The sequence below is a fragment of the Lolium rigidum genome, chromosome 1 (assembly GCF_022539505.1).
Source record: "Lolium rigidum isolate FL_2022 chromosome 1, APGP_CSIRO_Lrig_0.1, whole genome shotgun sequence".
NCBI lineage: Eukaryota > Viridiplantae > Streptophyta > Magnoliopsida > Poales > Poaceae > Lolium > Lolium rigidum.
In genome coordinates, this window is record NC_061508.1 from 314,233,823 (window position 1) to 314,247,410 (window position 13,588).

The window sequence follows — 13,588 nt, forward strand, 5'->3', positions numbered from 1 at the left end:
TTGGCATGGTGGGATCACACAATGACATCAACGTGTTGCAGCAGTCTCCGGTGTTCAGCAGACTAGTGGAAGGGCATGCTCCACCATGCAACTATGAGATCAATGGCCACGAATATACCAAAGGCTATTATCTAGCCGATGGTATATATCCAAAATGGGCCACTTTTGTCAAAACAATCTTGAATCCATCAGGTCTGAAGAATTCTCACTTTGCTACGCGACAGGAGGCTTGCAGGAAGGATGTCGAGCGGGCATTTGGTGTGCTTCAAGCACAATTTGCCATTGTCCGGTACCTGCTCTAAGCTGGTCTCACGACCAAATGTGGGAGGTGATGCAGGCTTGTGTGATCATGCACAACATGATCATCGAGGATGACCGCGAGAATCATGCTAGGTCACATGTTGGTCCCTATGACTGTGAAGGCCCTCTTGCGGAGGTTGATCATGAGTTGCCTGCAGATTTTGCTGATTTTCTCGCGATGCACGCAGAGATCCGTGACAGCAATGTGCATGAGCAACTTCAAGCTGATCTCGTTGAGCATTTGTGGAGGATCAAAGGAAATACCGTGGCACCTTGATGTAGCATCTACTCCTATTTATTATATTTGTTTACTTGTGTTATTGTTTGTTGTAATTTAATTTGAAAACAGTCTTCGCAAACATTTTTATTCATATGCTATATTTGATAAATGGTTCTATGTTAAAAAGAAGTATTTTAAATGTTTGGGGGCGGTGTTTGGGGGGACGCGGCTGGGGAGCGACGTCCCCCAAAGGCGGCACGAACAAAACACGTCCCCCAAACGCTCAATCCGGCGCGGTTTGGGGACGCTTTGGGGGACGCGGCTGGAGATGCTCTAAGCGTCTAATATTAGTCAAAAGTCAAATCCTACTAATTTTAACCAAATATTTAAGAAAAAATATCTACATCTACAATAATAAATGTACACACTTATTTTATGGTGAATCTATTGATATTGATTTAAAAACGCACGCGTCCATTTTATGCAAACAATGATATTTGAAAACAACGGATTTATTTCATTGAAATCTAAATAGCTTAAGTTACAGTTTCATGATAGGCAATAGGGCACATCTATTTGAAGGTACAGCTGATCCACTAAATAGTAAATATATTTCATGAAATCTGAACGGCTTAAACTAAAATGCCATGATATGTGATACGGCATAATTATTTGAAGATATACCAGATCCACAAATAAAAAGAATTGCTTTCTTTATATTTTTCTGGTATGACGAACTATGCCCAAACATGGATAGATTTTGAAACATATATCCTGTCATTTAGCAGTTAGCACATATGAAACACAGTCAAACTTACAGAACATGGGAGCAGCAACAATTCAAGAGCATACATCAGCAGCAAGAATTCAAGTAACATACTGCAACTTACAAACGCATAGGGGGCATCTGAATTTTCTACCACATCCATGTACCTTTAGTTTCTTCAAAGCTTTTTTAAAAAATGCTTATATTGCAAGTAATATCAGCATATCTCCCCAACTTGAATTAAGTATCAACCAACAAACCTTAACGCAAGTTCAATCCAGAGTGCACATTAACATGTTGTGAAGTGTATATGTGGATTGCCTAGCCCTTTCCATCAGTTCGGACTTTTGGTTCAAGTGGCTAGTGCATGAAGCTTAACATGGTATCAGAGCCCCAGGTCTCGAGTTCAAATCCTGGTTTTCGCAATTAAGCCTAAAAATTGCTGTTGCCCCCCTCTTTAGCCACCGCTGATGCCCTGTTTCGGTGTGCTCTTCTTCTTTCACGTGTTGACTTTCTCTTCTCCCGTCACACGCGAGTGGGGGTGTTGTGAAGTGTATATGTGGATTGCCTAGCCCTTTCCATCAGTTCGGACTTTTGGTTCAAGTGGCTAGTGCATGAAGCTTAACATAACATACAAGTAAATGGCACTTATGGTGTTGTTGCAACTGGTTTCCTACTCATGCATTGAGGAAGGAAGAAGTGGCTGCCAGCCAATCTCTATACGGAAGAAAAACAACAGATAGGCGGTTGCGATCGAGGAAGGAAGAAGTGGCTGCCAGCCAATCTCTATACTCATGCATTGAGGAAGGAAGAAGTGGCTGCCAGCCAATCTCTATACGGAAGAAAAACAACAGATAGGCGGTTGCGATCGTTAACCTCCAAAGTTGGAGGCGGATGGAACCAATCAACTTTTGAGATGACCCCCTGACCATCATCAGAACACAATTAGGTGCTATCACGAGTTCACGGCCCAGTGGCTGGTCCTGATTTGGAATGAGGTAGGTCAGATAAAAGCAATGAAAATGGATAATATGTTTGGTTAAACATAATAGCACCTAGATTTATGAAGGCAAGACAATATGTGAAATCAACCAAATATCTTATGCGCCTAGGTTGACAAGAGACCACAAGTTTAAACAGAGACGATTTAGCATGATAGGCTAAGTTTTGTTACGCAATATGCAAGGTAATGTCTTGATAAACAACAAACATATAAAGAAAAATGGTACACCTGCATTCTGGTCTGCATGCATATCTTTATGCACAGGACACGTAAAAATATCCATAAAGCAGCTTGTTCTTGGTGCCTTAAATTATGCTAATACAATATGAAGCAATGGTCTGTAGTAGTGACAATGCTCTATACCAACTTCTCAACTCTAAAAAAATTAAGTTCATAATTGGTGTACAAGCTACTCAACTCAGGACAAACCGCTACACAATATATAATCTTCACCAACTCAGTTGGGCCAAGGTCACAGTTTATTGTTGCCAGCAAATCCTAGATGACATCTGAACATGGAAACAAAATGTTATGAACAAATTAACAGTGCAGCAAAAACTGGTTATTACTACTTCTCCTCACAGAATCATGGCTAGTATAGCTGGGGTATCTTAAATAATACTTAACATTACAGATTAGCACTTGAAATTATTTCTGATGTCGTGTTCTGATTTCAGTACGTATGTGTCCTTCTCTTAAAAAGGGAAACAATTCTAAGAACAAATGCTAAAAGCTAACCACCGTCTTGACACACGATACAGGACAATATACAACAAACATTATTCAGAAGCAAACGGAGACATGCAATACGAGCAAACCTTAGCATCTGAATTCTTCCCCATCAATGCTAGGATATGAATTCTTCCCCATCAGCTAGGTCAACAAAATTTCTTAAAAATATTATAATAGAGGTATTTTTCCATTATGATCAGAACATTATACCCTGCAAGTTATCCTGATGCACAACATATCACAAGGATGAGAGCCACAACTAGAGTACTGGCTTACTACCTAGTAGTTAGAGCACATCGGGCCTCCTAAACAGAGAACCACAGTTAAGCATGTGCAAACGTAATAGGAGGTTGGTCCTGCCAAAAGGTAGGCAAGAATCAATACAATCTCAAGAAGCACAACCAATATCACAAGCTTTGGCAATTGCATTAAGGCGCATGCTACTCCACATGAACACCCGCCAATAGGAGGAAATATTGATGTGTGGGAACTATACCTTGGCAGGATCAGAGGAAGAGGATGACACCTGCAGAAGCAGGTTGCTCATATATTGGTCTGGGATAAAAAAAAAATCGAACAAGTTGCACACAGTAGATAAGAAATTTAAATAAACTAATATGATAAGAAAGTTTTTGGCTTCCTTTTACTTTTGCTAGGTTTTCTATCTAGCCTACCCTAACTTGCTTGGGAGAAAGACTTTGATGTTGTTATTGTTATTGTTGTTGTAATAACAAGAAAGATTAACAACAGATGAGTAACAAGAGTTCACATTGCACAAGTGAGTGTACCTTTCCAGCATACATGTTGCATACGAAGGTCACACAGCCCCTGTCTGCAGTTCGTGAGTATAAATTCCAAACGAACTACCAACCCCTGAAACAAACAGCAGTAAGTCAGTTAGGTAACCAATGCTGGACTCCACGACATTACAGAGAAGAAAGCCGACGGCGCACAAACAGGGAAGCAATCGTAAGCAATGAAGAAACAAGGGGAGGTCTAAGGGGAGACTGAAATTCTGATAGTATACCTGGCACGCCAAGCGTGGAGACTGATACAATTTCCTGATAGCCTGTGTGCGCGACTTCTGAAGGCTCCTTATTACCCGTCGGGCAATCTCCTTGATACGGCTTTTATCCAAAATTCCTCTACAACCTGGCAAGGTATTATTTATGGTCTAGAGTTGCTCAAAAAAGGTGTTGTTTGGAGAATTGGCAATGGGTCCAGTGTGCGTATATTCAGAGATAACGGGTGATACGTCTCCGACGTATCGATAATTTCTTATGTTCCATGCCACATTATTGATGTTATCTACATGTTTTATGCACACTTTATGTCATATTCGTGCATTTTCTGGAACTAACCTATTAACAAGATGCCGAAGTGCCGGTTGTCTGTTTTCGCTGTTTTTGGTTTCAGAAATCCTAGTAAGGAAATATTCTCGGAATTGGACGAAATCAACGCCCAGGGGCCTATTTTTCCACGAAGCTTCCAGAAGTCCGAAGACGAAACGAAGAGGGGCCACGGGGTGGCCAAACCCTAGGGCGGCGCGGCCCCACCCCTGGCCGCGCCGGCCTATGGTCTGGGCCCCCCGTGCCGCCTCTTGACCTACCCTTCCGCCTACTTAAAGCCTCCGTGACGAAACCCCCAGTACCGAGAGCCACGATACGGAAAACCTTCCAGAGACGCCGCCAACGCCGATCCCATCTCGGGGGATCCAGGAGATCGCCTCCGGCACCCTGCCGGAGAGGGGAATCATCTCCCGGAGGACTCTACGCCGCCATGGTCGCCTCCGGTGTGATGTGTGAGTAGTCTACCCCTGGACTATGGGTCCATAGCAGTAGCTAGATGGTTGTCTTCTCCCCATTGTGCTATCATTGTCGGATCTTGTGAGCTGCCTAACATGATCAAGATCATCTATCTATAATTCTATATGTTGCGTTTGTTGGGATCCGATGAATAGAGAATACTTGTTATGTTGATTATCAAAGTTATATCTACGTGTTGTTTATGATCTTGCATGCTTTCCGTTACTAGTAGATGCTCTGGCCAAGTAGATGCTTGTAACTCCAAGAGGGAGTACTTATGCTCGATAGTGGGTTCATGCCTGCATTGACACACGGGACGAGTGACGAAAGTTCTAAGGTTGTGTTGTGCTTGTTGCCACTAGGGATAAAACATTGATGCTATGTCTAAGGATGTAGTTGTTGATTACATTACGCACCATACTTAATGCAATTGTACTGTTGCTTTGCAACTTAATACTGGAGGGGTTCGGATGATAACCTGAAGGTGGACTTTTTAGGCATAGATGCAGTTGGATGGCGGTTTATGTACTTTGTCGTAATGCCCAATTAAATCTCACTATACTCATCATGATATGTATGTGCATGGTCATGCTCTCTTTATTTGTCAATTGCCCAACTGTAATTTGTTCACCCAACATGCTGTTCGTCTTCTGGGAGAGACACCTCTAGTGAACTGTGGACCCCGGTCCAATTCTCTTTACTGAAATACAATCTACTGCAATACTTGTTCTACTTGTTTTCTGCAAACAATCATCTTCCACACAATACGGTTAATCCTTTGTTACAGCAAGCCGGTGAGATTGACAACCTCACTGTTTCGTTGGGGCAAAGTACTTTGGTTGTGTTGTGCAGGTTCCACGTTGGCGCCGAATCCCTGGTGTTGCGCCGCACTACATCCCGCCGCCATCAACCTTCAACGTGCTTCTTGGCTCCTCCTGGTTCGATAAACCTTGGTTTCTTTCCGAGGGAAAACTTGCTGCTGTGCGCATCATACCTTCCTCTTGGGGTTCCCAACGAACGTGTGAGTTACACGCCATCAAGCTCTTTTTACGGCGCCGTTGTCGGGGAGATCAAGACACGCTGCAAAGGGAGTCTCCACTTCCCAATCTCTTTACTTTGTTTTTGTCTTGCTTAGTTTTATTTACTACTTTGTTTGCTGCACTAAATCAAAATACAAAAAAATTAGTTGCTGGTTTTACTTTATTTGCTATCTTGTTTGCTATATCAAAAACACAAAAAAATTAGTTACTTGTTTTACTTTACTTAATATCATGCATGTTTTTATTTCACTAGTTAAGCATAATGGAAAACAACAAAAATATGAGAGATCTTTATGAACTTTATCTTGAATTAGGACATGATGTGTTTGAAGAGAGAATTAAAAAACCCATGGAACTTTATATGCATGCTAATGGGAATGTTATTACTATGGATGCTTTGAACACCATTGTTGCTAATGCTATGGAAAATTCTAAGCTTGGGGAAGCTGGCTCTGATGAGCATGATCTTTTTAGTCCCCCAAGCATTGAGGAGAAAATTTTCTTTTATGATTACAATATGCCTCCTATATATGATGATAGCCACTTTGTTGAATTTGCTCCCACTACAACTAATAAAATTGATTATGCTTACGTGGAGAGTAATAATTTTATGCATGAGACTCATGATAAGAATGCTTTATGTGATAGTTACATTGTTGAGTTTGCTCATGATGCTACTGAAAATTATTATGAGAGAGGAAAATATGGTTGTAGAAATTTTCATGTTACTAAAACACCTCTCTATGTGCTGAAATTTTTGAAGCTACATTTGTTTTATCTTCCTATGCTTGTTACTTTGCTCTTCATGAACTTGTTTATTTACAAGATTCCTATGCATAGGAAGCATTTTAGACTTAAATGTGTTTTGAATTTGCCTCTTGATGCTCTCTTTTGCTTCAAATACTATTTCTTGCGAGTGCATCATTAAAATTGCTGAGCCCATCTTAATGGCTATAAAGAAAGAACTTCTTGGGAGACAACCCATGTTTTTACCTACAGTACTTTGTTTTTATTTTATGTCTTGGAAGTTGTTTACTACTGTAGCAACCTCTCCTTATCTTAGTTTAGTGTTTTGTTGTGCCAAGTAAAGTCTTTGATAGAAAAGTAAGTACTAGATTTGGATTACTGCGCAGTTCCAGATTTCTTTGCTGTCACGAATCTGGGTCCACCTCCCTGTAGGTAGCTCAGAAAATTAAGCCAATTTACGTGCATGATCCTCAGATATGTACGCAACTTTCATTCAATTTGAGCATTTTCATTTGAGCAAGTCTGGTGCCATTTTAAAATTCGTCAATACGAACTGTTCTGTTTTGACAGATTCTGCCTTTTATTTCGCATTGTCTCTTTTGCTATGTTGGATGAATTTCTTTGATCCACTAATGTCCAGTAGCATTATGCAATGTCCAGAAGTGTTAAGAATGATTGTGTCACCTCTGAATATGTTAATTTTTTATTGTGCACTAACCCTCTAATGAGTTGTTTCGAGTTTGGTGTGGAGGAAGTTTTCAAGGATCAAGAGAGGAGTATGATGCAACATGATCAAGGAGAGTGAAAGCTCTAAGCTTGGGGATGCCCCGGTGGTTCACCCCTGCATATATTAAGAAGACTCAAGCGTCTAAGCTTGGGGATGCCCAAGGCATCCCCTTCTTCATCGACAACATTATCAGGTTCCTCCCCTGAAACTATATTTTTATTCCATCACATCTTATGTGCTTTTTCTTGGAGCGTTGGTTTGTTTTTGTTTTTTGTTTTGTTTGAATAAAATGGATCCTAGCATTCACTTTATGGGAGAGAGACACGCTCCGCTGTAGCATATGGACAAGTATGTCCTTGGTTTCTACTCATAGTATTCATGGCGAAGTTTCTCCTTCGTTAAATTGTTATATGGTTGGAATTGGAAAATGATACATGTAGTAATTGCTATAAATGTCTTGGGTAATGTGATACTTGGCAATTGTTGTGCTCATGATTAAGCTCTTGCATCATATGCTTTGCACCCATTAATGAAGAAATACATAGAGCATGCTAAAATTTGGTTTGCATATTTGGTTTCTCTAAGGTCTAGATAATTTCTAGTATTGAGTTTGAACAACAAGGAAGATGGTGTAGAGTCTTATAATGTTTTCAATATGTCTTTTATGTGAGTTTTGCTGCACCGGTTCATCCTTGTGTTTGTTTCAAATAACCTTGCTAGCCTAAACCTTGTATCGAGAGAGAATACTTCTCATGCATCCAAAATACTTGAGCCAACCACTATGCCATTTGTGTCCACCATACCTACCTACTACATGGTATTTTCCGCCATTCCAAAGTAAATTGCTTGAGTGCTACCTTTAAAATTCCATCATTCACCTTTGCAATGTATAGCTCATGGGACAAATAGCTTAAAAACTATTGTGGTATTGAATATGTAATTATGCACTTTATCTCTTATTAAGTTGCTTGTTGTGCGATAACCATGTTCACTGGGGACGCCATCAACTATTCATTGTTGAATTTCATGTGAGTTGCTATGCATGTCCGTCTTGTCCGAAGTAAGAGAGATCTACCACCTTATGGTTAAGCATGCATATGTTAGAGAAGAACATTGGGCCGCTAACTAAAGCCATGATCCATGGTGGAAGTTTCAGTTTTGGACATATATCCTCAATCTCAAATGAGAAAATTATTAATTGTTGTTACATGCTTATGCATAAAAGAGGAGTCCATTATCCGTTGTCTATGTTGTCCCGGTATGGATGTCTAAGTTGAAGAATAATCAATAGCGAGAAATCCAATGCGAGCTTTCTCCTTAGACCTTTGTACGGGCGGCATAGAGGTACCCCTTTGTGACACTTGGTAAAAACAGTGCATTGTGATGATCCGGTAGTCCAAGCTAATTAGGACAAGGTGCGGGCACTATTAGTACACTATGCATGAGGCTTGCAACTTATAAGATATAATTTACATGATGCATATGCTTTATTACTACCGTTGACAAAATTGTTTCATGTTTTCAAAATCAAAGCTCTAGCACAAATATAGCAATCGATGCTTTTCCTCTATGGAGGACCATTCTTTTACTTTCAATGTTGAGTCAGTTCACCTATTTCTCTCCACCTCAAGAAGCAAACACTTGTGTGAACTATGCATTGATTCCTACATACTTGCTTATTGCACTTATTATATTACTCTATGTTGACAATATCCATGAGATATACATGTTACAAGTTGAAAGCAACCGCTGAAACTTAATCTTCTTTTGTGTTGCTTCAATGGCTTTACTTGGAATTATTGCTTTATGAGTTAACTCTTATGCAAGACTTATTGATGCTTGTCTTGAAGTGCTATTCATGAAAAGTCTTTGCTTTATGATTCACTTGTTTACTCATGTCATATACATTGTTTTGATCGCTGCATTCACTACATATGCTTTACAAATAGTATGATCAAGATTATGATGGCATGTCACTCCGGAAATTATCTCGTGTTATCGTTTTACCCGCTCGGGACGAGCGAGAACTAAGCTTGGGGATGCTGATACGTCTCCGACGTATCGATAATTTCTTATGTTCCATGCCACATTATTGATGTTATCTACATGTTTTATGCACACTTTATGTCATATTCGTGCATTTTCTGGAACTAACCTATTAACAAGATGCCGAAGTGCTAGTTGCTTTGTTCTCGCTGTTTTTGGTTTCAGAAATCCTAGTAAGGAAATATTCTCGGAATTGGACGAAATCAACGCCCAGGGGCCTATTTTTCCACGAAGCTTCCAGAAGTCCGAAGACGAAACGAAGAGGGGCCACGGGGTGGCCAAACCCTAGGGCGGCGCGGCCCCACCCCTGGCCGCGCCGGCCTATGGTCTGGGCCCCCGTGCCGCCTCTTGACCTACCCTTCCGCCTACTTAAAGCCTCCGTGACGAAACCCCCAGTACCGAGAGCCACGATACGGAAAACCTTCCAGAGACGCCGCCAACGCCGATCCCATCTCGGGGGATCCGGAGATCGCTCTCCGGCACCCTCGCCGGAGAGGGGAATCATCTCCCGGAGGACTCTACGCCGCCATGGTCGCCTCCGGTGTGATGTGTGAGTAGTCTACCCCTGGACTATGGGTCCATAGCAGTAGCTAGATGGTTGTCTTCTCCCCATTGTGCTATCATTGTCGGATCTTGTGAGCTGCCTAACATGATCAAGATCATCTATCCGTAATTCTATATGTTGCGTTTGTTGGGATCCGATGAATAGAGAATACTTGTTATGTTGATTATCAAAGTTATATCTACGTGTTGTTTATGATCTTGCATGCTTTCCGTTACTAGTAGATGCTCTCGGCCAAGTAGATGCTTGTAACTCCAAGAGGGAGTACTTATGCTCGATAGTGGGTTCATGCCCGCATTGACACTCGGGACGAAGTGATGAAAGTTCTAAGGTTGTGTTGTGTTGTTGCCACTAGGGATAAAACATTGATGCTATGTCTAAGGATGTAGTTGTTGATTACATTACGCACCATACTTAATGCAATTGTCCGTTGCTTTGCAACTTAATACTTGGAGGGGGTTCGGATGATAACTTCGAAGGTGGACTTTTTAGGCATAGATGCGGTTGGATGGCGGTCTATGTACTTTGTCGTAATGCCCAATTAAATCTCACTATACTCATCATGATATGTATGTGCATGGTCATGCTCTCTTTATTTGTCAATTGCCCAACCGTAATTTGTTCACCCAACATGATGTTCGTCTTATGGGAGAGACACCTCTAGTGAACTGTGGACCCCGGTCCAATTCTCTTTACTCGAAATACAATCTACCGCAATACTTGTTCTACTCGTTTTCTCGCAAACAATCATCTTCCACACAATACGGTTAATCCTTTGTTACAGCAAGCCGGTGAGATTGACAACCTCATCTGTTTCGTTGGGGCAAAGTACTTTGGTTGTGTTGTGCGGGTTCCACGTTGGCGCCGGAATCCCTGGTGTTGCGCCGCACTACATCCCGCCACCATCAACCTTCAACGTGCTTCTTGGCTCCTCCTGGTTCGATAAACCTTGGTTTCTTTCTGAGGGAAAACTTGCTGCTGTGCGCATCATACCTTCCTCTTGGGGTTCCCAACGAACGTGTGAGTTACACGCCATCAACGGGCTACCACGGGTTGATGATCCAAAAGTGGCTATGAAGAGGCGTACTAATAGGAGGCGTTGGGTCTCTGAATTGATCAACCCGGCCACACGTTCGTGGGATGAGCGGCTGATTAGGGAGATCTCCTATGCCCATGACGCTCGACATGATATTATCTATCAAGCTACCGATGACGCCGTGCGATGATTTTGTGGCCTGGCTACCCGAGAAGAATGGCATGTTTACGGTTAGCTCAGCTTATCGGCTAGGTTTGGAGCCTGCCCTTATTGCTATGAGCCCGGGACAGTCAAGCTCTAATCCCATCGGCGAAAGAAGAATTTGGGACCTGGTGTGGAAAGCAAAAGTACCTCCAAAGCTGAGAGTCTTCGCTTGGAAGGCTGCTACGGAAACCTTAGCTGTTAAAGTGGCGGTTCATCGACGTATATCGACAGTTCTACCTACATGCACTATATGCGGATGCGGTGTCGAGACTGTGCATCATGCCCTGGTTACATGTACTCTTGCTCGTGCACTGAGAGAGGGCATGCGGTCACATTGGGATTTACCGACGGAAGAGGAGTTCAGGTTTTCTGGGAAGGAATGGATTCTTAATCTCCTACTTCAGGCCCGGGCATCGCAGAGGGATCAAGTCATCTTCCTTCTCTAGCGTGTTTGGCATCATCGGAATAATGTGATACATGGGGATGGGAAGGCGTCTATTGCAGCATCGATCCCATACCTCCGAAATTATGTTGAGTCCTTTAGAGACTGCACTGGACCAGCCCCGGACCCGAAAGGAAAAACCCCTATGCTTTCATCTCATGTGGTATCGCATGTACCCAAGGCCCCTGCCCCATCTCGGTGGTCTCCACCGTTATCGGGGGAGCTCAAGGTAAATGTCGACGCGGGTTGGAATGAGGGGGCAAAATCAGCTGGCCTGGGAGTAGTAATCCGAGACACACACGGACAGGTGGTTCAATCGTCATGGTATCATATCCCGAGCTCCTCTAGCGCTAAAGAGGCGGAAGCCTTGGCCTGTCTGGAGGGCCTAAAAAATATTCAGTCCCTGTACTGCGACAGGGCAGTGGTGGAAAGTGATTGCCTGCGAGTGGTGCAAGCTCTAACTAGCGATGATCGGAACTTATCACAGTGTTGGAGCACTATTCTCGATGCCAAAGGGCTGCTGCGGGCCTTTAATCATATCACAATTAGAAAGGTAGATCGAGAAAGTAATGGAGTTGCTCATAGTTTAGCGCAGATAGGTAAAGATGGTTTTAGAGGTACTCTTACTGGATCTGTCCCAACGGGTGTGTTGGCGGCTCTCCAAAACGATTGTAAGAACACTTTGTAATCTTGTCGCAGTAGGTTTCTTACGCACTCTTTTCCTTATCAGGGTACCTAAGGGGACTGGAAGGTTTTTAATGAGGCGGCCTGTTTGCTAATATACGTGATTCTTACTTCAAAAAAAAAAAAGAAATTCTGATAGTATAAAGAAAGACGATTGCCGGGCGCACATATATATGAAGAACAGAATAAAACAGAGAGTAACACTGAGGTTGATCACCGTAATTGAAGAAGGGGAGGGTCAAAATTTATACCACCAGTGTTTACTACCACGCCGGCGGTTCGAGTTGGCACACCATGGTTACCACGCCGCTTGCACGCACAGAATGGGAGACGTTACTCCGACGGTGGGACAAGTCCACATGCTAATCGAGAAGGCCCAGTGCAGCATGGAGGAAGCCTGCTCCCGCTGCCTGCGCGACATCCAAACCGCGCCGGCGCCGGTGCCGGAGAAGAAACTGTCAATTTGGGCGGGCTTCTAAATCCCCGAGTAATCCGGAAGACATCGGTAACCAGAAGGCAAACAGTGTAGCGTCTCCTCGCGGGTGCAGATAGTTCGCGGAGGTAAGAGCATCTTCAAACTGTCCCCTAAAGGATTTGGCACGCGCTGGAAAAAAAACATTTTCAGCCGCGTCTTCCAAAGCCGCCTTTTGTCCGGCGCCGCACGTTACGGTGTCCGGCGCCCCGAGCTCGTCTCCGCTACACAGGAGACGCTCCGGGGACACCGACACACCGAAAAGCGAGGCGGGGAGTGGCAGGACCAACGCGTTAGCGTCACATTAAATTTTAATCTAACCGTCGCCTACCTCGCGACGGAAGTTATTGACGCGCAGCGACGGTGCAGCTCCCGCAGAGGCGCAGCCAGGGGCGGAGGGAGGGGGGCGAGCAGGGGCTAGACCCCCCCCCCCCCCCAATGGTTGGCCCCCCCTAACTATCTTCAGTAGATAGTTCTACTAATAAACTGCTGTATACGTGTGCTAATGGCTGGTAGTAATCACTTTATTAGCCCATCACTGATTAGTTTGTCTACTACACAATGGAGAAAGAAGCCCAACTACAGCAGCAGCCCATGTCCACGTAGAGGTTTAGGGCACTATTGACGCTCCTGATCGTGAATGACTCCTTCCCACGATTGATTGATCGAGCTGGCAGTGCTTTGCCAGCCGCCACTTTCATTTGTCTCGGTGTTAGGGCCACTGATGCCGCTGCGCTTGCCGCTGGCGCCACTCGCAGAGAAATTTCACCGCTGCCACCAGTCGCTGTGCAGTTTACACCGC